This window comes from Hordeum vulgare, chromosome 2H (assembly GCF_904849725.1).
Source record: "Hordeum vulgare subsp. vulgare chromosome 2H, MorexV3_pseudomolecules_assembly, whole genome shotgun sequence".
NCBI classification, from domain to species: Eukaryota; Viridiplantae; Streptophyta; class Magnoliopsida; order Poales; family Poaceae; genus Hordeum; species Hordeum vulgare.
The window spans coordinates 90,201,647-90,223,796 of record NC_058519.1 but is presented as its reverse complement, the minus strand read 5'-3'; the positions used below and the strand labels follow the sequence as shown (position 1 = coordinate 90,223,796).

The 22,150-nt window shown below is 49.6% G+C and overlaps 1 pseudogene; it reads right to left on the bottom strand.

The window, feature by feature from the left end:
• Positions 1 to 457: 457 nt before the first annotated feature.
• On the bottom strand, positions 458 to 18,988 carry LOC123425637 (annotated as a pseudogene).
• Positions 18,989 to 22,150: the final 3,162 nt, after the last annotated feature.

Here is a 22,150-nt window from a genome sequence, read left to right as displayed (position 1 = left end):
CGGTATATCATGCGGGACTCCAACAACATTCGGTCACCAACAATATAACTCAGCTATATCTATATCGTCGTCGAGAGTTAAGTGTGAAGACCCGCGAGTTTGAAAACTATGCACACATGACCGAGACACCTCTACGGTCAATAACCAATAGCGGGACCTGGATGCCCATATTAGTTCCTACATATTCTATGAAGATCTTTATCAGTTGAACCACGATGTCAAGGATTCATTTCATCCCGTATGCAGTTCCCTTTGTCCATCGGCATGTTACTTACCCAAGATTCGCTCGTCGGTATCTCCATACTTAGTTGAATCTCTTAACAACAAGTATCTTTACTCGTTTCGTAATATAAGATCCTCTGACTAACTCCTTAGCCACATTGCTTGCAAGCTTATTTTGATGTTGTATTACCAAGTGGGCCCCGAGATACCTCTCCGTCATACGGAGTGACAAATCCTAGTCTTCATCCATGACAACTCCATATACACCCTCGGAGATACCTGTAGAGCATCTTTATAGTCACCTAGTTACGTTGTGACATTTGATACACACAAGGAATTCCTCCAGTGTCGGTGAGTTGCATGATCTCATGGTCATAGGAATAGATACATTGACATGCAGAAACAAATAGCAGTAAACTGGATACGATCAAATGCTATGCTTCAGGTTTGACTCTTGTCCATCAAATCATTCTCCTAATTATGTGATCCCGTTATAAAATTACAACTCATGTCTATGTCTAGAAAACCTTATCCATCTTTGATCAATGAGCTAGTCCAGTAGAGGCTTACTAGGGACATAGTGGTGTCTATGTATCCAGACATGTACTTGAGTTTCCGATCAATACAATTATAGCATAGATAATAAATGATTATCATGAACAGAGAAATATGATAATAACTACTTTATTATTGCCTCTAGGACATATTTCCAACAACAAACACCGGCAAACAAAGAAGGACCACAATCAATGCATTGCACAATCAGGTGAATGACATGATATGTTAAGGTACTTGATGGGGTTATAGTCCTAGGGTAGGGTCATAGGCCTGCCCTGTAGGTCCTACCCAAGGACTACCCCTCACAAAGGACAAGGCCCTTAGTCAGCTCCGACTGAATTAAGGAGTCCCCATCATCCAGTCAGTAACAGGTCCTCGATCATCCAGTCGGAGACTAGCATTCGGAGGATATCAAGCTAACCGACTGGATACCACTCGGTACATCGTAACCCCCGTGGAGGGAAACGGTCGTACGTTTCCAGGTGCATTTATTAGCATTTAGGGCGTACGTTACCTGTAACGTATGCATTCAATCGCCACTACTCCACCCCCTGTACCGGAACCGTTGTGGAGGGCAGCGCACTCTATATAAGCCACCCTCCCCCTCTGGTGCAGGGGTTAGCAACTCATTGTATTCCATATTTCCACTCGACAACAAGCTCCCTGAGCAATGAGATGTAGGGCTATTACCTCCACCGCAGAGGGGCCTGAACTCATTCAACCTCGTCGTAGCTAAGGCTCTGCCCATCCTTTTCGTACCCCACACATCTACTGTCAGGCTTATACCCACGACAGTTGGCGCCCACCGTGGGGCAGGCATCTAAGCGACTTCCGGCGAGTTTGCGACTACTTCCTTTCGTCATGTCGTCCGGTGGAGGTTCGAGCATGGGTCACCATATCTTCTTCGGCGCTCTCTCCTTCATCATCGATGATTCGGCGTGGCTTCGGGATGCTCCTCTCGACGTTGAGGCGCTTCCCCGTCGTGGGGCTACGCACTTCCGTGCCGGCGCCCGCGGCATTCTTCTTCTCCAACAGTCGGCTCCGGTGTCGACCTGCACCGCCGTCACGCGCCGCAGCAAGCGGTCTCGCCGTCCGCGGCTCCAGCGTTGGGTGCAACATGCCCAGGCGCGCCAGAACGCGTCTTCACAAGTGGCAGTTCTAGAGTCTGTTGTGGTTGCCCCGCAGTCCCAGCACTCGAGCTCGGTTCCGACTCAGTTTCCTTTGGAATACGCGGGTCGCGGGCGTGCATCAGAAGTACACATGGCCAACTCCCATGAAGATCCCCGTCAAGCTGGCTGGAACGAGCACGAGATCGGCGAAACGTCCGGCGCGCGTCGTCCGCCTCGCCGTTCTGCCAGTCGACACACTCGGCGGAGCAACGTGGAGTTGTTCCGCACACCCCTCCTCAACTTGCCTGCAGCTGCCAAGATAGCCGATTCCCTCCAGCCGACTGATTCAGAGGCTGGTAGGGGAATCGAGCAGATCCGAGCCCTGTTGCATACGGGGCAGCAGCAGAATTCGGCAGTCTCCCAGTCGCATAACAGGATCCATAATAGTTCCGTTCATGCGAATACGCATCGGTCGGTTCACAGCCCTGGTTCCCATCAGCGGCACAGAGGAGGCAGCCGTTCCATAAATCACGAAGATCGCCGCCATTCACGCACCCCTCCGCGGGGTGGGCCCTACAGGCCCCGACATCATGATGATCGGCGTTCAGTCGGTGACACTTACGACCCAAGGCCTGACGCAAGAGGGCGTATCGCTCAGCGAAGGGTCGACAGGGGCCGAGCCCACCGCGAGGGTTATGATATGGACCGTCCGAGCGGAAGCAGGACCATCGTGTCTGGTCCCGAGTGTTTCAGTCGAGCCATCCATTCGGCTGACATCCCGCCAAACTTCAGATTGGCGACGGGAATCAGCAAGTTTACAGGAGAGTCCAAGCCAGAAACGTGGCTGGATGACTACCGAGTGGCAGTCCAGATCGGAGGAGGGGACGACCATGTCGCCATGAAGCACCTCCCTTTGATGCTCGACGGCTCGGCTCGAGCGTGGCTGAACCAGTTGGCCCCCTCAAGCATCTACAACTGGGCAGATCTGGCCCGGGTGTTCATCAGGACCTTCGAAGGGACGTCCAAGCGTCCTGCTGGCCTCGTGGAGCTCCAGCACTGCGTCCAGAAGCAGAATGAGCCCCTGCGAGACTTCATCCAGCGTTGGACAACTCTCTACCACACGGTGGAGAACGTCACCGAGCATCAAGCAGTCTGCGCCTTCAAGGCAGGCGTGCGGTACAGAGATTTGTATCTGAAATTCAGTCGAACAGGCGAAATCTCCATGAGCAAGATGATGGAAATAGCGACGCGCTATGCTAATGGCGAAGAAGAAGACCGCATCCGAAGCAGCAAGCACAAAACAGTCGCTGATGGAGATGGAGGTAACACTCGGAAGCAGAAGCAGAAAGCTCGGACCGCTCCGCAAGCAGAAGCTGCAGCCGTAACCAATGCCAAGTTCAAGGGCAAAGGGAAGGCTCAGTTCACCCCCAAGAAGAAGCAGTTCAATAACCCCATCCTGGACCAGCCATGTCCGGTTCATACGAAGATGGATGAAGAGGGCAACCCCATATATGCGAAGCATACCACTCGACAGTGTCGCCTCCTGATCCAGAGGTTCAGCGAAGGGCAACCGAGTGAGAAGGACCATGAACAGGATGAGGAGGATAAGGAGGATCCGTTCCCCCAAGTCCATGCAACCCTGATGATTTTTGCTAACGTCGAGAGCAAGAGTCGACTGAAGCTGGTGAACAGAGAGGTGAACATGGCCACCCCTACCAACCCCAAGTTCCTCAAATGGTCTCAGACTGCGATCACCTTCGACCAGTCGGATCACCCGGCACATGTACCCACCCCGGGGAGACAGGCTCTGGTCGTCGACCCAGTGGTGGAAGGAGTCCGACTGCGCAAAGTCCTCATGGATGGCGGCAGCGGCTTGAACATCATGTACGCCGACACACTCAAGGGGATGGGCATCCCGATGTCCAAACTCAGCGAGAGCAGCATGCAGTTCCATGGAGTCGTCCCTGGACGGAAGGCCAAGTCACTCGGCCAGATCGCGTTGGACGTCGTTTTCGGCTCCGACAAGAACTTCCGCAAGGAAAAGCTGATGTTCGAAGTGGTCGACTTCCAGAGTGCTTATCACGCAATTCTGGGTCGCCCAGCGTATGCGCGTTTCATGGCCCGTCCATGTTACGTATACCTGAAGCTGAAGATGCCAGGCCCGAAGGGTGTGATCACCATCACAGGCAATCGGCAGCGGGCCGAAGAGTGTCTGCAGTAGGGATCAAGAATCGCCGACCAGCAGATGGCCGTCCTCGAGCTTGACGAGTACAAGAAAACAGTCGACCCCGCCGACTTGATGCGCTCGAAGAAGCCAGCTTCAGAATCTGCATTCCAGTCGGCGGGAGAGACGAAGAAAGTCAACATCCACCCGACGGACGCCACAGCTGCCCCGACGAACATCTCCACCACCCTCGATCCTAAATAGGAAGCCGAGCTCACCCAATTCCTCCGTGAGAACTGGGACATCTTCGCATGGAAACCCTCTGACATGCCAGGTGTACCCAGGGAGTTGGCTGAGCACCGACTGCACGTGGATTCCACCGCTCGGCCCGTCCGAGAGCGCCTGCGCCGGTCCGCCGCGCACAAGAGGAAGGCAATCGGGGAAGAGGTGGCCAAGCTGCTGGCAGCCAACTTCATTCGTGAGGTTCACCACTCCGAGTGGCTCGCCAATGTTGTCATGGTGCCCAAGAAGGACAAGTCGCTCCGAATGTGCATCGACTTCAAGCATCTCAATAAGGTCTGCCCGAAAGACCATTTTCCGCTCCCCGCATAGATCAAATTGTCGATTCGACTGCGGGTTGCGAGCGTCTGTCATTTCTTGATGCCTATTCGGGCTATCATCATATCCGTCTGTATGGTCCCGATGAGTTAAAAACATCCTTCATCACCCCATTCGGGTGCTTCTGCTACATCACTATGCCATTCGGTTTGAAGAATGCAGGAGCTACCTTTATGCGCATGATCCAAAAATGTCTCCTCGACCAGATCGGTCAGAATGTGGAGGCGTATATGGATGATATCGTAGTCAAGTCACGCAAAGGTTCCGACCTGCTGACTGACTTGGCAGAAACATTCGCCAACCTTCGTAGGTACGATATCAAGCTCAACCCCGCCAAATGTTCATTCGGCGTTCCCAGCAGAAAGTTACTCGGTTTCTTCGTTTCCGAACGAGGGATCGATGTCAACCCCGAAAAGATCGGGACCATCGTCCGAATGGAGAGGCCGGTCAGAATACACGATGTTCAACGGCTCACAGGTTGCCTAGCGGCTTTGAGGAGGTTCATCAGTCGGCTCGGCGAGAAAGCACTTCCTCTGTACTGACTCATGAAGAAATCAGATACTTTTGAGTGGACAGACGAAGCCCAAGTCGCATTCGAGGACCTCAAAGTCCTTCTTTCCACCCAGCCGGTTCTTAGTGCTCCGCTCGGTAAAGAGCCCCTTCTTCTGTACATTGCGGCTACAAATCAAGTCGTCGATACTGTTCTTACAGTCGAACGAGAAGAAGAAGGCAAAGCATACAAAGTTCAGCGGCCAGTGTACTATGTCTCCGAAGTCCTGGCTCCTTCCAAGCAGAGGTATCCCCACTATCAAAAGCTTATCTACGGGATCTACATGACTGCGAAGAAGGTGGCCCATTATTTCCAAGACCACTCGGTGTCTGTCGTTTCTGATGCTCCATTGTCGGAAATTTTCCACAATCAAGACGCGTCAGGCCGGGTGGCGAAGTGGGCGATGGAGATGATGTACTGCGATATCAAGTTCGAGGCCAAGAAGCGATTAAGTCTCAAGCTCTGGCTGACTTCATAGCAGAATGGGTAGAACAACAGCAACCGACCCACATCTACTCGGCCCATTGGACAATGTTCTTCGATGGGTCCAAGATGTTGAATGGCTCCGGCGCTGGCGTTGTGATCATATCGCCAAAGGGCGACAAGCTCAAGTACGTGCTACAGATACACTTCGATTCCTCCAACAACGAGGCAGAGTATGAAGCTCTCCTCTACGGGTTGCGTATGGCCATCTCACTCGGCGTCCGTCGCCTGATGGTCTACGGCGATTCGGATTTGGTGACCAGATACTGCAATGCAGTGAGGAAGCTTGAGAAGAAGTTTGAAGGTCTAGAACTTCACCATGTTCCGAGACTGAAGAACCAAGCAGCGGATGAGTTGGCAAAACTCGGATCGACTCGGAGACCAGTCCCGAGTGACGTCTGCCTCGAGCACCTCCACCTTCCCTCAGTCAAAGAAGATCCTTTTACAGAGGAACCAGTACAACCAAAGAGTTCAACAGATCCGACTGAAGTCGATGTACCTGCTGTGGTTGATCTGGTCATGGAGATTCTTGCTGTCATCCCCGATTGGACTGTGCCGATCATTGCATATATCCTGAGGCAGGAACTACCAGAAGACGAAGTCCAGGCCAGGCAGATAGTCCGCAGGTCGAAGTCATTCACTGCCATTGATGGCCAATTGTACAAGGAAAGCGTTTCAGGCGTTTTTCAATGATGCATCTCTCCAGAAGAGGGGCAGCTGATCCTGGAAGATATTCACTCAGGAACCTGCGGTCATCACGCTTCTTCGAGAGCAATCGTCGCCAAGGCATTCAGGGCTGGTTTCTTCTAGCTGCAGGCAAACGAGATGGCTAAAGATATGGTTGACCGATGTGAGGGCTGCCAGTTCCACTCCAATAAGTCCCACAAGACGACGTCTGCGTTGAACATGATCCCTCTTGTGTGGCCGTTTGCAGTGTGGGGATTAGATACAGTCGGTCCATTCAAGACAGGCCAAGGTGGATACACACATCTGTTGGTGGCAGTCGACAAGTTCACGAAATGGATCGAAGCCAAGCCCATCAAGAAGCTCGACGCCTCAACAGCCGTCAAGTTTGTCAGGGACATCATCTTCAGATTCGGTGTACCTCACAGCATAATCACGGACAACGGGACAAACTTTGATTCGGACAGATTCAAAGGTTTCTGTACAAGCCAAGGTATCCGAGTGGACTTTGCTTCCGTGGCGCACTCGCAGTCCAACGGACAAGCAGAGCGGGCGAACGGACTTATTTTGCAAGGTTTGAAGCCCCGACTCCTGCGAGAGATAGGACATGTCGCTGGCGCTTGGGTCACCGAGCTACCTTCAGTGCTTTGGGGTCTTCGCACAACCCCGAACAGATCTACACGGCGATCACCGTTCTTCCTTGTCTACGGAGCAGAAGCAGTCCTTCCGAGTGACTTACTTCACAACGCTCCACGAGTCGAACTCTTCTCCAAAGCTGAAGCAGAACAAGCAAGGCAAGACGGAGTGGACCTTCTAGAGGAGGAGCGCGAGATGGCACTGACTCGCTCAACCATTTATCAACAAGATCTGCGGCGTTTTCACGCGCGACACGTCAGGAGTCGTACGTTCCAAGCACGCGACCTGGTGCTCCGAGTGGATCAGCAAAGACCTCACAAGTTGGCTCCTGCCTGGGAAGGACCCTTCATCAAATCAAAGGTGCTGAACAATGGAGCATACAGACTCTACAACGTCGACACGGAGATAGACAAGCCGCGAGCATGGAACGGAGATCTCCTGAAGCGCTTCTACATGTGACCGTCGACTGAAGCAATGTAAAGAACAAGTATTGGTGAAATAATATAAAGCAGATTGAGTTTTTTGCAGGTTCAAAGTTCTTCCGCGGTCGCAGACTCCGGTCTCAAAAAAAAACTTAGCTGCGATCCAGAATCGCCTAAGTATGAAATTTCTCCGAGTGTGCACTTACCGTCACACTCGGGGACTTAGCTGCGATCCAGAATCGCCTAAGTATGAACTTTCTCCGACTGTGCACTTAACGTCACACTCGGGGACTTAGCTGCGATCCAGAATCGCCTAAGTATGAACTTTCTCAGAGTGTGCACTTAACGTCACACTCGGGGACTTAGCTGCGATCCAGAATCACCTAAGTATGAACTTTCTCCGAGTGTGCACTTAACGTCACACTCGGGGACTTAGCTGCGATCCAGGATCGCCTAAGTATGAACTTTCTCCGAGTGTGCACTTAACGTCACACTCGGGGACTTAGCTGCGATCCAGAATCGCCTAAGTATGAACTTTCTCCGAGTGTGCACTTAACATCACACTCGGGGACTTAGCTGCGATCCAGAATCGCCTAAGTATGAAATTTCTCCGAGTGTGCACTTAACGTCACACTCGAGAACTTAGCTGCGATCCAGAATCGCCTAAGTATGAACTTTCTCCGAGTGTGCACTTAACGTCACACTCGGGGACTTAGCTGCGATGCAGAATCGCCTAAGTATGAAATTTCTCCGAGTGTGCACTTAACGTCACACTCGGGGACTTAGCCGCGATCCAGAATCGCCTAAGTATGAAATTTTTTCGAGTGTGCACTTAACGTCACACTCGGGGACTTAGCTGCGATCCAGAATCGCCTAAGTATGAACTTTCTCCGAGTGTGCACTTAATGTCACACTCGGGGACTTAGCTGCGATCCAGAATCGCCTAAGTATGAAATTTCTCCGAGTGTGCACTTAACGTCACACTCGGGGACTTAGCCGCGATCCAGAATCGCCTGAGTATGAACTTTCTCAGAGTGTGCACTTAACGTCACACTCGGAGACTTAGCTGCGACCCAGAATCGCCTAAGTATGAAATTTCTCCGAGTGTGCACTTAACGTCACACTCGGGGACTTAGCCGCGATCCAGAATCGCCTAAGTATGAACTTTCTCCGAGTGTGCACTTAACGTCACACTCGGGGACTTAGCTGCGATCCAGAATCGCCTAAGTATGAACTTTCTCCGAGTGTGCACTTAACGTCACACTCGGAGACTTAGCTGCGATCCAGAATCGCCTAAGTATGAACTTTCTCCGAGTGTGCACTTAACGTCACACTCGGAGACTTAGCTGCGATCCAGAATCGCCTAAGTATGAACTTTCTCCAAATGTGCACTTAACGTGACACTCGGAGAGTTAGCTGCGATCCAGAATCGCCTAAGTATGAACTTTTTCCGAGTGTGCACTTAACGTCACACTCGGGGACTTAGCTGCGATCACGAATTGCCTAAGTATTAACTTTCTTCGAGTGTGCACTTAACGCCACACTCGGGGACTTAGATGCGATGCAGAATCGCCTAAGCACCCACATGCCTTCGACTGTATCCTACAGGTACACTCGGGTAATCAACTGAAAACTACATGAGTTGCAGACCCTCATTGAGGCTCATGTGGAGGTCAAAACAATTGACATCTACATGAGTTGCAGACCCTCATTGAGGCTCATGTGGAGGTCAAAACAACTGACATCTACATGAGTTGCAGACCCTCATTGAGGCTCATGTGGATGTCAAAACAACTGACAACTACATCAGTACCAACCCGCAATCCTACCGATCCACTCGGTGACAATACAGATCCAATCGGAAATTCCACGGACCCTCAATGAGGCTCATGCAGATGTCAAGACAACTAACATGTTCCGAATGTTTGCCTTTGGCTTCACCAAGAAACGCCAAACAAAAACTCGAGTCAAAATTGCAATAGAAGAGCAAAAGATTCGATTCAAAGTTCAACCAAAGATAGTGCCTCGGTGTGGATCAAGCTTACCCACACCGAAACAAGAATGTGACGGCCAACAGCAGTGGCCAAAGTTTCTTACAAATCAACACTCGGCATACCGAGGATCAAGTTTTCTTACGCGTCGTCTGGAGTAGCGCCAGGACTGGAGGGCTCCACGAAAGTGTCCAGGTCGATTCCGTCGGCGATGCGGGTGGAACTTTCAAGGAAGGTTTCCATGAAGTATTGGAATCGAAGTTTCTTCGTGTTGGCCACGTTCAATGTCTTCAGCTTCTCCTCGCGCACCTCTTTGAAATGGACTCGGACCAGGGACAGAGCAACATCTGCACTACAACGAGCTGCAGATTTCTTCCACGACTGCACTCGGTTCGGAATCTCCTCCAGTCGAGCCATCAGGTTCTCCATCTCCTGCCGCGACTCATCTTCTGGCCAAAGCTCCTTGTTGATTCGGCCGACAACTTCTCTCAGTCAACCGATGAAAGGGCCAACTTTGCCCACGCGGATGTGCGCCCGGAGCAGATCCTGATTGGCGTCCTCGCCGAGTGGCACGTTATCGCGAATCGACCGCTCCACGTCAGCTGCTTCAACTTCACCATCAATGCAAAAATATGCAACAGAAGGACAAGCAAACAATAAGCGCCGAGTGTGATGCACATAGGACAAGCACTCGGCAAAACACAGGACTTACCAGCCAGACGCGTCATCATCTGCCGAGCCCAGTCGCTGACGTATTTCTCCTGAGCTATGCATCGTTTGTTCAGCACGTCCATCTGCCCCATGAGAGCACTCCTTTGTTTCCCCATCTTTTCAACTTCCCCAGTCAGCATTTTGTTCGCTTCACGAGCCTGCTCCAGCGACTTCTCTCTTTCCGCCAGAACCTCCTTCATACCAGCCATTGCAAGCAGGGCCGCATCCAACTCACCAGCAAATTGCACCTTTTCTGCCCTGAGAGTCTCATATGATGCCCCCATCTCGCAAGTTTTCTGCCAGTCAGCGCCAAGCGACGATCAGATAAATCCAACAATACCAAGTTTAAGTTCTTCAGACCCCTGCCGACGCAAGCAGTCGATAGCGGTCTCAGGGACTACACCCAGTGGGTTCACTGAGAGTGACCCCACTGGCATGAAACTCAAATAGGTCCGCCCTATTGAGCTACATGACAACACCTAAGCCTACGAGGCTAATACTACCCGACATGAGTATAATTACTCTCGGGGACTCTTACAGTAAGTGCACCCCGACTGCCACAACTGTTTGCACTCGACCATACTATTTCAAGATCTGACCAAGGCAAAAACAATATGTATAAAGACAACGCCGGTGCAAGCACTCGACAGAAGTCTCGGGGACTACACCCACTGGGTTCACTCAGAGTGAACCCATTGCAAACATCATCCGATATCCGAGAACACCCAGTGGGTTACAAGAGAAAAGTAAATACTTACTAGCCCACTTACTCGGAAATCTTCCCGCAGCTCCAAACTCCGCTGGTACAAGGATGCGACGGAGTCGTAAGCCCTCTTGGCTTCCCCAGCCATCAGCTCCGCCTGCACCATGGCTCCCTTGGCTGCTCCCACCTGCTCCTCCAGGAGACGCTGGATGTTGAACTCGACATTCGACGACCTGGCATCGTCGGAAGTTCCCGAGGCATCCCAAGGTCCGCTCCAGTCGGCTCTTCAACCACCAGCGACGGTTCAGTCGGCGGCGGCGCCTCAGTCGGCAGCACATCGGCGGCGAGAGCAGCAACAGGCGGAGCAGCCTCAAGAACAGGCTCCGCAGCTTGTTTAGCTCTCCCCTGATCACCCTCGTCCACGCAAATCGCCCCTGATAGACCGAACGGCGCGAGATCTCAGAAAAATAAAGAGGCAGAACCTATGATAGAATTCGAGACGCGATAGTATAAAACACTCGGAGACACTACAACGCACCTGGCTGGGACGAGACGACATTGTCCGTCTCCATGGGGTCATCCTCCTGGCGCGTCGGAGAGGTGGCAGAAGTAGCGACTCTGTCGAGTGAAATCCATTCGACCAATAAACAAGAGTTCACTCGGATATCATAAGAAATTAGAAGATCGATGCACTTACGTGGAGGTGACGGGGACAGCAACCCTCATCCGCGGCAGAGCCTTCCGAGGCTTGGGCCCACTCGGTTTGGCCGCCTTGGAAGACTGACCCACGGACTCGACAGCAGCGTCCCTGGCCCTCTTGGTGCTCCGAGAACTCGGCACCGCGGGAGCAGCAGGCGGAGCACTCGAAGATGTCGGAGGAGCCGAGGGAACCACAGGTTCATGTCGACACTTGGTCCGGTGCTCTGGCGGCGGAGGCAGCGAGTCCTGCTCTTCATCATCCTCCCCTTCTTCACCAGACTCCTCCTCCGTCTCCCCACTGTCGGAGACGTACTCGCCACTCTCCACGCTGCCCTCTTGGCTGCCTTCTTCCTCCTCCTCGTCCGGGTTCCCGTTCGAGACAAGAGAAAACCAGTTGGTCCACTTCTGCGTGAAATACAGTCGGCGACATCAAGCGACAAGCAGAGATTCAAGAAAGCGATAAAACTAAAGTAGATACGTGCACTCGACACATGGTACTCACCTGATTCGAAGGAGGATTGTCCGCGCTGAAAGCCCTCACTCGCCGAGACCCTCTGGGGTTCTCGCAGGCGCCTGTGATCTGGAGCACCCACGATGCCACCTTCTCCTCGGTCACGCTCAAGACGTTAGTCCGAGTGGAGTCCTCGGTCCCCGAGTAGTGCCACATGGCGTGGTCGCGAGCCTGCAGTGGTTGTATGCGCCGACCAAGGAAAGTCTCCAGCAAATCCATGCCGGTGACTCCCCTCCTGACGACGTCTACGAGTGCGTCGACCAAGGGCTGGATGTCGAGCTTCTCCGCCTTCATGAGCGTGAGCTGCTTAGGTGGAGCGGGACGATCGAGGCTAAAAGGGGGCAATCCTGAAGAGGTGTTCGGACAGGCAACGTCTTGGTAGTAGAACCACGTCGACTGCCAGTTCCTGACCGACTCGCTCAGCTGAAGAGCAGGATAACTACTCCGACTCTTTTTCTGGAAACCTAAACCTCCGCAGAGTTGGAGAAGATGCGTTTTATCATCCGACTGGCTGAGTCGTTTGATAGTCTGAGATCTAGCAGAGAACATATGTTTGAACAACCCCCAATGGGGGGCAGCCGATGAAATACTCGCACATAACGATGAAAGCAGAGAGATGGGCAATCGCATTCGGAGGAAAGTGGTGAAGTTGTGCCCCGAAGTGGTTCATGATGCCCTTAAAGAAAGGATGCGGGGGCAGGGAGAAACCTCGGTAGACATGGCTGAGCAGCAAGACGCGCTCCCCCTCCCGAGGTGCCGGCTCGACGTCGTTCTCAGCCGGCAGCCTCCAAGACTTGTGGACGATCATCCCGTCCTCCACGAGCTGCAGCAGATCCCCCTCCGTCACAGTAGAGGGGAGGAAGTCGCCTTGAATCCACCCCGCCGGCAACAGCCACTACCGCCGCTGAGCAGGAGCCGCCGCCTTCCCCTTCTTCTTCCTCGCCTCCATCTTGTTGGTTTGACCCTTGGTCATGGCGAAAGTTGCGAGTTCGCGGAGAGAGAGGAGGATTGGGGAGGTTAGGTGCGCTGGAGGAGGCGAGGAGGACGAAGCAACGACAAAAGATCCGACGGGCGTAACGAAAAACCCTTGCCGCCGGGATTTAAGTAAGGTTCCGACTGGGTCGCTGGCAGGTGGCCCCGAAACTTTATCCCCCGACCGGCCGCGGCGATATCAGTGGAGGAGTTGAAGGCGCTAGAATCGAGGTGTCAGACGCTAATCGAGCGCGCTGGCGTCATCCCCGCTGAGCGCGCAGAAACCGAAATTTGAAGATCCCAGAAAATCCGTTGCTGTCAGTTGACGGGTCGCGTCAAGAGATACCCTGAATACACTCGGTTTCCGATAGTTTGTTCCACGGAGATTTCCACTCGGATCGTTGGTCAGAAAAGATAAAATGGATCGAGGCAAGCAACACCCAAGCCAAGTCCGCTCCAGTCAGATCCAAACTTCAAACATCGCTTCGTCGTTCCAACCCCAATCCATTCGGGGACTAATGATGGGGTTATAGTCCTAGGGTAGGGTCATAGGCCTGCCCTGTAGGTCCTACCCAAGGACCACCCCTCACAAAGGACAAGGCCCTTAGTCAGCTCCGACTAAATTAAGGAGTCCCCATCATCCAGTCGATAACAGGTCCTCGATCATCCAGTCGGAGACTAGCATTCGGAGGATATCAAGCTAACCGACTGGATACCACTCGGTACATCGTAACCCCCCTGGAGGGAAACGGTCGTACGTTTCTAGGTGCATTTATTAGCATTTAGGGTGTACGTTACCTGTAACGTACGCATTCAATCGCCACTACTCCACCCCCTGTACCGGAACCGTTGTGGAGGGCAGCGCACTCTATATAAGCCACCCTCCCCCTCTGGTGCAGGGGTTAGCAACTCATTGTATTCCATATTTCCACTCGACAACAAGCTCCCTGAGCACTGAGACGTAGGGCTATTACCTCCACCGCAGAGGGGCCTGAACTCATACAACCTCGCCGTAGCTAAGGCTCTGCCCATCCTTTTCGTACCCCACACATCTACTGTCAGGCTTATACCCACGACAGTACTAGCTTTACCTAATGCAATAGCTAGTAATATTAATTGAAGTGGAATTCAAACATAGTTAAAATTCCAACTACAAATCTTATTTCATAAATTTCCCTAATCATGAAATGTCCTAGTTAGTGATGGTAACTTTCTCAAATATGCATGAACATGACATAAACAAATGTTTCTTATTATTTTGATCATTTGCATATATAAATTATTTTCATGTGAGTTATAGATTATTTTATATGAATTTTAGAAGTTTTAAACAATTTCTAAAATAAATAAGTCATTTAAGATTTATTTTAATTACAGAAAACATTTACTCCGTTAGCATTACGTCATGATGATGTGAGCACGTCAATAGACCGGGTCCTGGTTAAAACTCACGTATGGGTCCCACCTGTCATCAACTCAGTGTTAAATAGAGGGCTAAATTAACTTAACTAAATTGGGTTAATTAAGCGGGTGGGTCCTAGTGTCTATGTGTCACGGGTTTGGTTAGTGGTGTCATTAGCTGTTAATGACAGTGCCTCATCGACTATTGTTGGAATTTGCAGGTGGCGACCCAAATATGCGATGGAGTCCCATCGGAGACCAAAGGGCCAGCATTTGAGAGTACCAAGGCATAGCCCTTGGCCGCCTGCATCTAAGGAAGGTCACGAGGGGATGTGGGCTGGCCGGAATCGATGCCAGCGAGCTCTTGGGCGGCTGCTGAATCTCGGCCTCAAGCGGCCATAGGGTTGCGAGGCATGGGGCGGCTCTTTGAGGAGCTCGCTAAGCTCCTCACGAGGTGGTGAGCACGGTGATACAAAAGTTCGGGGTCGTCTTGAGCTCAGGCCACGACGACGACATGGTCTGGCTGCGACGAGCTTCGGGCATGGCGGGGAGGCAAGATAGAGCTCGAAATCGAGGCGGGTAAGAGAGGGAGAATAATAAGGGGCTTATGGAGAACTTGTAAAGATGCTCACGGGCCTCGGGGGTGGCTCGGCGAATCGGCAATGACCTTCTTTAGTGACCGGCGACGATGTTGGGGACGATGTCGACGCTGCAAGGCTTCCCCAGTTGCTTGGCTTGTCAGAGATGACGAAGAAGCATGACGGGGCTTCTAGGTGCAACATATTAGCGAATGGTGGTCCATGGCATGGGTGCGACGAGCGGCGACGCTCGACCATGGTCATAGGAGAGCGAGAGAGGGGTGAGGGGAAAGAATGGAGCAGACGGCGAGCACTAGTAGAAAAGAGGGCTTTGGTCCACTTGATGAAATCCCATTAGTCCCGGTTCACTTACGAACTCGGACCCATGGGGGCATCGGTCCCGGTTCATGAGGCCAGGGCACCGGCCGAGCCTCGTGGGCCATTGGTCCCGGTTCCAGACACGAACCTGCATGAATGTGCCTCGCTCCTGGCCCACAACAATTCGTCCCGGTTTTCGGCTGGAACCGGGACCAAATGCTGTCCTTCACTCCCAGTTCCGTCCACAAACCGGGACCAATGCTTGGCCTATATATACCACCCGACCGCGAGCAGAGCATTGCACTGCTCTATTTTTTTGGTCGGCCGTGGGAGAGCTTTGTGATGCTCTAGCTCACCTCCTATGCACATGAGGCGTTCGATGAAATGCCCAAGCCACACTTAAGCTTTCTCCTCTCAAAGCTCCTTGACCAAGCTCCATTTTCCTCTAGTTTTGTGTAGCTTTGGCGGTCCATCTGTGTCCCGTCCCCGTCCTCACCACCGTCGATCGCCGCGCCCATCTCGGCGTCGGCAGCACCGTGGTTAGTCTCTTCTTCTTATCTTCTTTATAAAAGAAACAAATTCTTACTTGTATGATTTAGATAGATACTTGTGTAATTTTCTTACTTCTAGTATTGTTTGTTATTACATAGTGCAATGGTTTTGGTAACCGCCTCCGTCGGCCCTCGTCCTGTCTATGATTCGGATGTGATATATATTATTTTTATAACTATTTGTTTTATATAGTGTTTATGACAATTATGACGACCAACGTGACATAGATGTTTTAATCTAGAAGGTATGTGAACCAGAAATCGAACCGACATACAAATTCTTGCCGAAAAGTTAAATTTGGTTGAAAAAGAAAACAGTTACTAGAAAGAAAAATTACAAAGAGTTGAAGAGGAGAATATGATATTGGAGTTGGATGTTGCCGATGTGCGTGATGATCACAAGATCAAGATGAATGCAATGCGCTTGAAGATTAGAAACATTAGAAAATATGCCATTTATACTAAGGCTTGGTATCATTATGCCGTTGGATCAATTTGTACCTTAGTTGCGGTTTTGATTGCATTTTTTGTTGCATCTAAATTTAATAGTTTCAATGTATGTTCTAATTAGATGCTCTAGAGAGCTATATGTTGTTCAATAATGAGAACTATGTAAGAACGTTATGTATTTATTTTGGTCACTACTGTACTTTGGCTTTAATGTGATGATGAATTTCTATTAATTTGATCACTTCTCTATTCATGATATATTGTAATGGTTTTTAATACACGCACCCATGTGGAAAAAATGAAATAAGTTCGAAAAAATGAAATGCCTTTTGTAACAGATGAGTTTTCCTATGAAACACTCATACTTCCAAAGAGATTGTCCAATTTGTACACGAAGTGCATCCAGTTTTTGCTTCAACCCTCTCAACTTTTTAGCACATGCTATATCGGTGAAATGATGATACCATGCCAACTTTCAACCTATTAAGAGTTCATTTGTAGTGCTTTCCAATTTCTGGGTCATTTAGCTCCAAAAAATCAGTGAAAGCATGACAAATACCAAATGAGGTTAGGAAGTGTTGAAAATTGATGATGTGGCCTTGAATGGTTCATTTTGAACACACACAAAATCTGGAGTTCAAATAAGTTCGAAAAAATGAAATGCCTTTTGTAACAGATGAGTTTTCGTATGAAACTCTCATAGTTCGAAAGAGATTGTCCGATTTGTACACGAAGTGCATCCAGTTTTTGCAGCAACCCTCTCAACTTTTTAGCACATGCTATGTGGGTGAAATGATGATACAATGCCAACTTTCAACCTATTAAGAGTTCATTTGTAGTGCTTTTCAATTTCTAGGTCATTTAGCTCCAAAAAATCATTAAAAGCATGAAAAATACCAAATGAAGTCAGAAAGTGTTGAAAATTGATGATATGGCCTTGAATGGTTCATTTTGAACACACAAAAAGTCTGGCGTTCAAATAAGTTCGAAAAAATGAAATGCCTTTTGTAATAGATAAGTTTTCGTATGAAACTTCGAAAGAGATTGTCCCATTTGTACACGAAGTGCATCCAGTTTTTGCGGCAACCCTCTCAACCTTTTAGCACATGCTATGTGGGTGAAATGATGATATCATGCCAACTTTCGACCTATTAAGAGTTCATTTGTAGTGCTTTTCAATTTTTGGGTCATTTAGCTCCAAAAAATCAGTAAAAGAATGAAAAATACCAAATGAAGTCAGAAAGTGTTGAAAATTGATGATGTGGCCTTGAATGGTTCATTTTAAACACACAAAAAGTTTGGAGTTCAAATAAGTTTGAAAAAATGAAATGCCTTTTGTAACACGTGAGTTTTCCTATGAAACCCTCATACTTCGAAAGAGATTGTCCGATTTGTACACGAAGTGCATCTAGTTTTTGCGGCAACCCTCTCAACTTTTTATCACATGCTATGTGGGTGAAATGATGATACCATGCCAACTTTCGACCTATTAAGAGTTCATTTGTAGTGCTTTCGAATTTCTGGGTCATTTAGCTCCAAAAAATCAGTAAAAGCATGAAAAATACCAAATGAAGTCAGAAAGTGTTGAAAATTGATGATGTGGCCTTGAATGGTTCATTTTGAACACACAAAAAGTCTGGAGTTCAAATAAGTGCTTAAGATGTCCTGTTTTGGTACTGCCCATGATGACTCTGTTTTTAGTGTGGGTCTATATGAGATGTTATGTTTCATGTGTCGAATCATGTGAAGAATATATCTTGTTGGAATTTCTTGAATCATGTGGAATCATGTCAAATCATGTGAATAATAGATCTTGTTGGCATTTCTTGAATCATGTCGAATCATGTGAAGAATAGATCTTGTTGGAATTTCTTGAATCATGTCAAATCATGTGGAATCATGTCGAATCATGTGAAGAATAGATCTTGTTGGAATTTCTTGAATCATGTCGAATCATGTGGAATCATGTGGAATCATGTCGAATCATGTGAAGAATAGATTTTGTTGGCATTTCTTGAATCATGTCGAATCATGTGAAGAATAGATCTTGTTGGCATTTCTTAAATCATGTGGAATCATGTGAAGAATTGATCTTGTTGGAATTTCTTGAATCATGTCGAATCATGTGAAGAATAGATCTTGTTGGAATTTCTTGAACCATGTCGAATCATGTGGAATCATGTCGTCGCCATGTCGAATCATGTGAAGAATAGATCTTGTTGGCATTTCTTGAATCATGTCCAATCATGCGAAGCTTGGTGAAGAACCATATGTTCTTTTTGGTCTTGAACCTCTCCTCGAGCTTGGCCTTGGAGGACTTGGCGGCGGTGAGCTTCTTATCTTTGGTGGTGAGGGAGTCGGGGGCGCCGGACACCACCTCCTTGAGGTCGACGTCGAGGGTGTAGGAGGTGAGCATGAGGGTGGGTGAAGTTGACGAGCTTGAGGAAGACCTTGACACGGGACTTCTTGGTCGTCTTCTTGGACGAGTCCTTGCGGATCACCTTCTTCGGGTATTTGGCCAGGTCGGCGACCAGGCAGTGCCCGTAGGGGCGGTCACGGGTGCCCTCCTCGAACACGCGCACGATCACCGACTTCTTCCCAGCGTACCTGCCCTGCAGCAGGATCACCGCCTTAGCCGGCTTCAAGAACTTCACCATTTTCCTTCTCCTCTGCTCGCGCTACGCCGCTGCTGATGGGTTTCGGGTTGGGGAGGGGTTGGAGGCTGTGGGCGGGAGAAAGCTGGTGGCGTGGGTGGGGAGGAGATTATATAGGGTTGGCGGTGCTAGGGTTTTGCCGAATCATGTGAAGAATAGATCTTGTTTTTGGTGCTTCTTCACCAAGCACCTCGGCTGTGGCACGCACAGGCCATTCATGTCGGTTTGTGGCACGAACCGGGACCAAAGACATCCTTTCGTGTCGGTTGGTGGAACAAACCGGGACTAAAGACTCCCTTTACTGTCGGTTTGCGGCACAAACCGGGACTAAAGGTCTCTTCTTCCCGCCCGTTAGGATGCCGAAAATTGACCTTTAGTCCCGGTTTGTGGATTCAACCGGGACGAAAGGGCAGCATTGGTCCCGGTTTGTTCCACGAACCGAGACAACAGGTCTTCACATATAAGGCGGGAGTTATCGAATATTCCCCAACCTCTCCCATTTGCCCCGCGCCGCCGCCGCCGATCCATTCCTCCTCCTCGTCGCTGCCGTCCCCGAGCCCGTCGTCATCGCCGCCCCCGAGCCCATTGTCGTCGCCGCCCCCGAGCCCGTCGCCGTCGCTGCCCCAGCCCGTCATTGTCGCCGCCCCCGAGCCTGTCGCCGTCGCCGCCCCCGCCCCGAGCTCGTCGTCGTCGCCGCCCCCGCCCCGAGCCCGTCATCGTCGTCACCTCCGAGCCCGTCGCTGTTGCCCCCCCCCCCCCCCCGTCCCGAGCCCGTCGCCGCCCCAAGCCCGTCGTCGTTGCCGCCCCCACCCCGAGCCCGTCGACGACCTCGACCCCGACACCGACCCAAAGCTCTGGTGAGACATCCCCATGCCTAGGGTTCTTGCTAGGATATGATTCTTGTATACTTGCAAAAAAATTTGCTCAAGCCCCGAATGTTGTTGCGGAAATATTTGCAAAATATATATATTGTGTTTTATTATTGTATATTTGGTGTCATACTTGCATGTTGAGAAAAATAGGTAGTGGGCGCTAGCTAAATTCAAATGAGATGATTATTGTATAAATGATAACTAGAAAGTAAAACATTAAACAATAAGAAAATTTTCTGAGAGGAATTTGTCTCGGCGTCGATGATGCCCGGCCCGCATCCCCGTCGTCGAGTGGTCAGCGAGAGCCTGCTTGATAGGCGCCATGTCCAGGACTGGGCTCCGCCGGGCTCGCACTGGGAGGTGCTACCTTCCGGGAGGCGCACCTTGGTGAGGAATCCGGGTCTCATCGTTGACCCGGACCTTCTTTGGTGGCGGTCGCGTGGGTCATTATCGGTGCCGAGGGAGCTGGCCCCCACGGAGGTGGTACGTCACCGTGTCAGGGAGGAGGACGAGCACGTCTGTCGCTACATGGCTGCGTTGGATGCCAGGTTCTCCAATACATGGCAGGTTCTCCGGGGGCATCACCCGAGCTATGACCCGGTGATGGTTCCTTATCTTTGGGTTGCCACCGCCTGCACCGTGAGATGTCAACTGGATTTTTATTAGTGATATTGTATGATAATATTCGAGATGTATTAGTGATAATATCGGTTATGTTTCGGTTTGTCGTTGCCCCTTATATCACTTTCATGAGTTGTTAAATGAGTAAGAGGATCATGATTTATATGTCATTTATTTGATGTGTGTATGTTATTGCACAGAACACCTCCTAGTGTGTATGTAGAGGATGATGCAGTCTGAATATAGAGATGTCTTAGTGTTCTTGCGATGTGTGTTTTTTGTTTTCTATTGTTTTGCAATTGTTTGAGTTTGGTTTTTCAAACCAAACCAATTTTGTAACTTTTGAAAATATTTATGGAGTCTGGTAATATATTTCGAGAGCCACTTACAAAGTTTTAGAAATTTTGGATCTATAAAATTATTTATAGAAATTTATATACCCAATTCCAATACACATATGTCTTAATTGAATGCCCAAAATGTGTCCGAATAATATGAAACCAATTTTGTTGACTGTTTCACATTATTCCAAAAATGTGGACATTTCTAAAGGGCATTTGGGGTTCATCAAAAATATTTTTAGTTGGACCTATTTGAATTTCAAATAGTGCTAGTGTTTTATCATCCCCATTTCAAGTTCAGAAGAAAAATAAACATGATGACATGAATGCCAATGCAACTATTTACAAGCAATAATCTAGGGTTGTGACAGGCCACTAGCATGAATCTGATCCACGACGGAGCAAAATGGCGCAATACTTTTGGCCAACATTCATACTTGGTTTCATGAGCACGAAAATTTTGAGCCCTACCACAAAGAACTCATCTGCAACCATGGGATAACGTTGCTCAACCATCATGGTACACCATCCAAGAGGTTGTATGCAATTATTGCGGCCATTTGAAACAACTAATCGATCGTTGGCCAAGTGGTGCAGAAATCACCGAGCAAGTATGTTGTGTGTTGGTCATTTGGGCGGATATGCAAATTTTGGCCACCTATGCTCCATGTGTTGGTCATGTCGCCGGATATGCAACTTGTTGACAATGTTTTTCATTGCACTCTTATGTGTGCAACTTGTTCTTGAAGGTTGTGAAGAGGAACTTCGTCCTCATGCATTGTTGGTTGAAGTTGAGTGGGCAACCCAAACAAAATTTATTCATTGCCAACTCCGTTAAGAGTGCTAGCATTAGTACGAACAAGGAAGTGTGTGATACCACTGACCCAACAAAAGAGCCGTCCAAAAAGGTTAGAAGGGAGTTCCCGGGGAAAGAATGTGGGGAGGAGAAGGGGCGGCGATGAAGATGACGAAGTGTTTCAAGGGCATCTTGGTGAAGAAGGATGATACATGTGTCAGGCACTCCAACGTTGAGGAGGAAAAAAAGGCTGAAATGCGATGACCGATCTCGAAGAGAAGAAGAGCACGCTCGAAAAGAAAAATGTTGAGATTGCGGTCGCTTCAAAGTATTCATGTTGATCTTGAAGATGGATGAGTTGGACGATGATGCAAGGATGCTCATGCAAACCGTCCATCTTAGTTCGAGACGCCAGAGAAGAAGGCGAGACTGAGAAGGAGGAGTAGATGACAGAGTAAGCGTGGAGGCTCGTACAACCAATACGACAAGTCAAAGAAAAATCCATTTTTGACAGACTGCCAGATTAAGATATTTT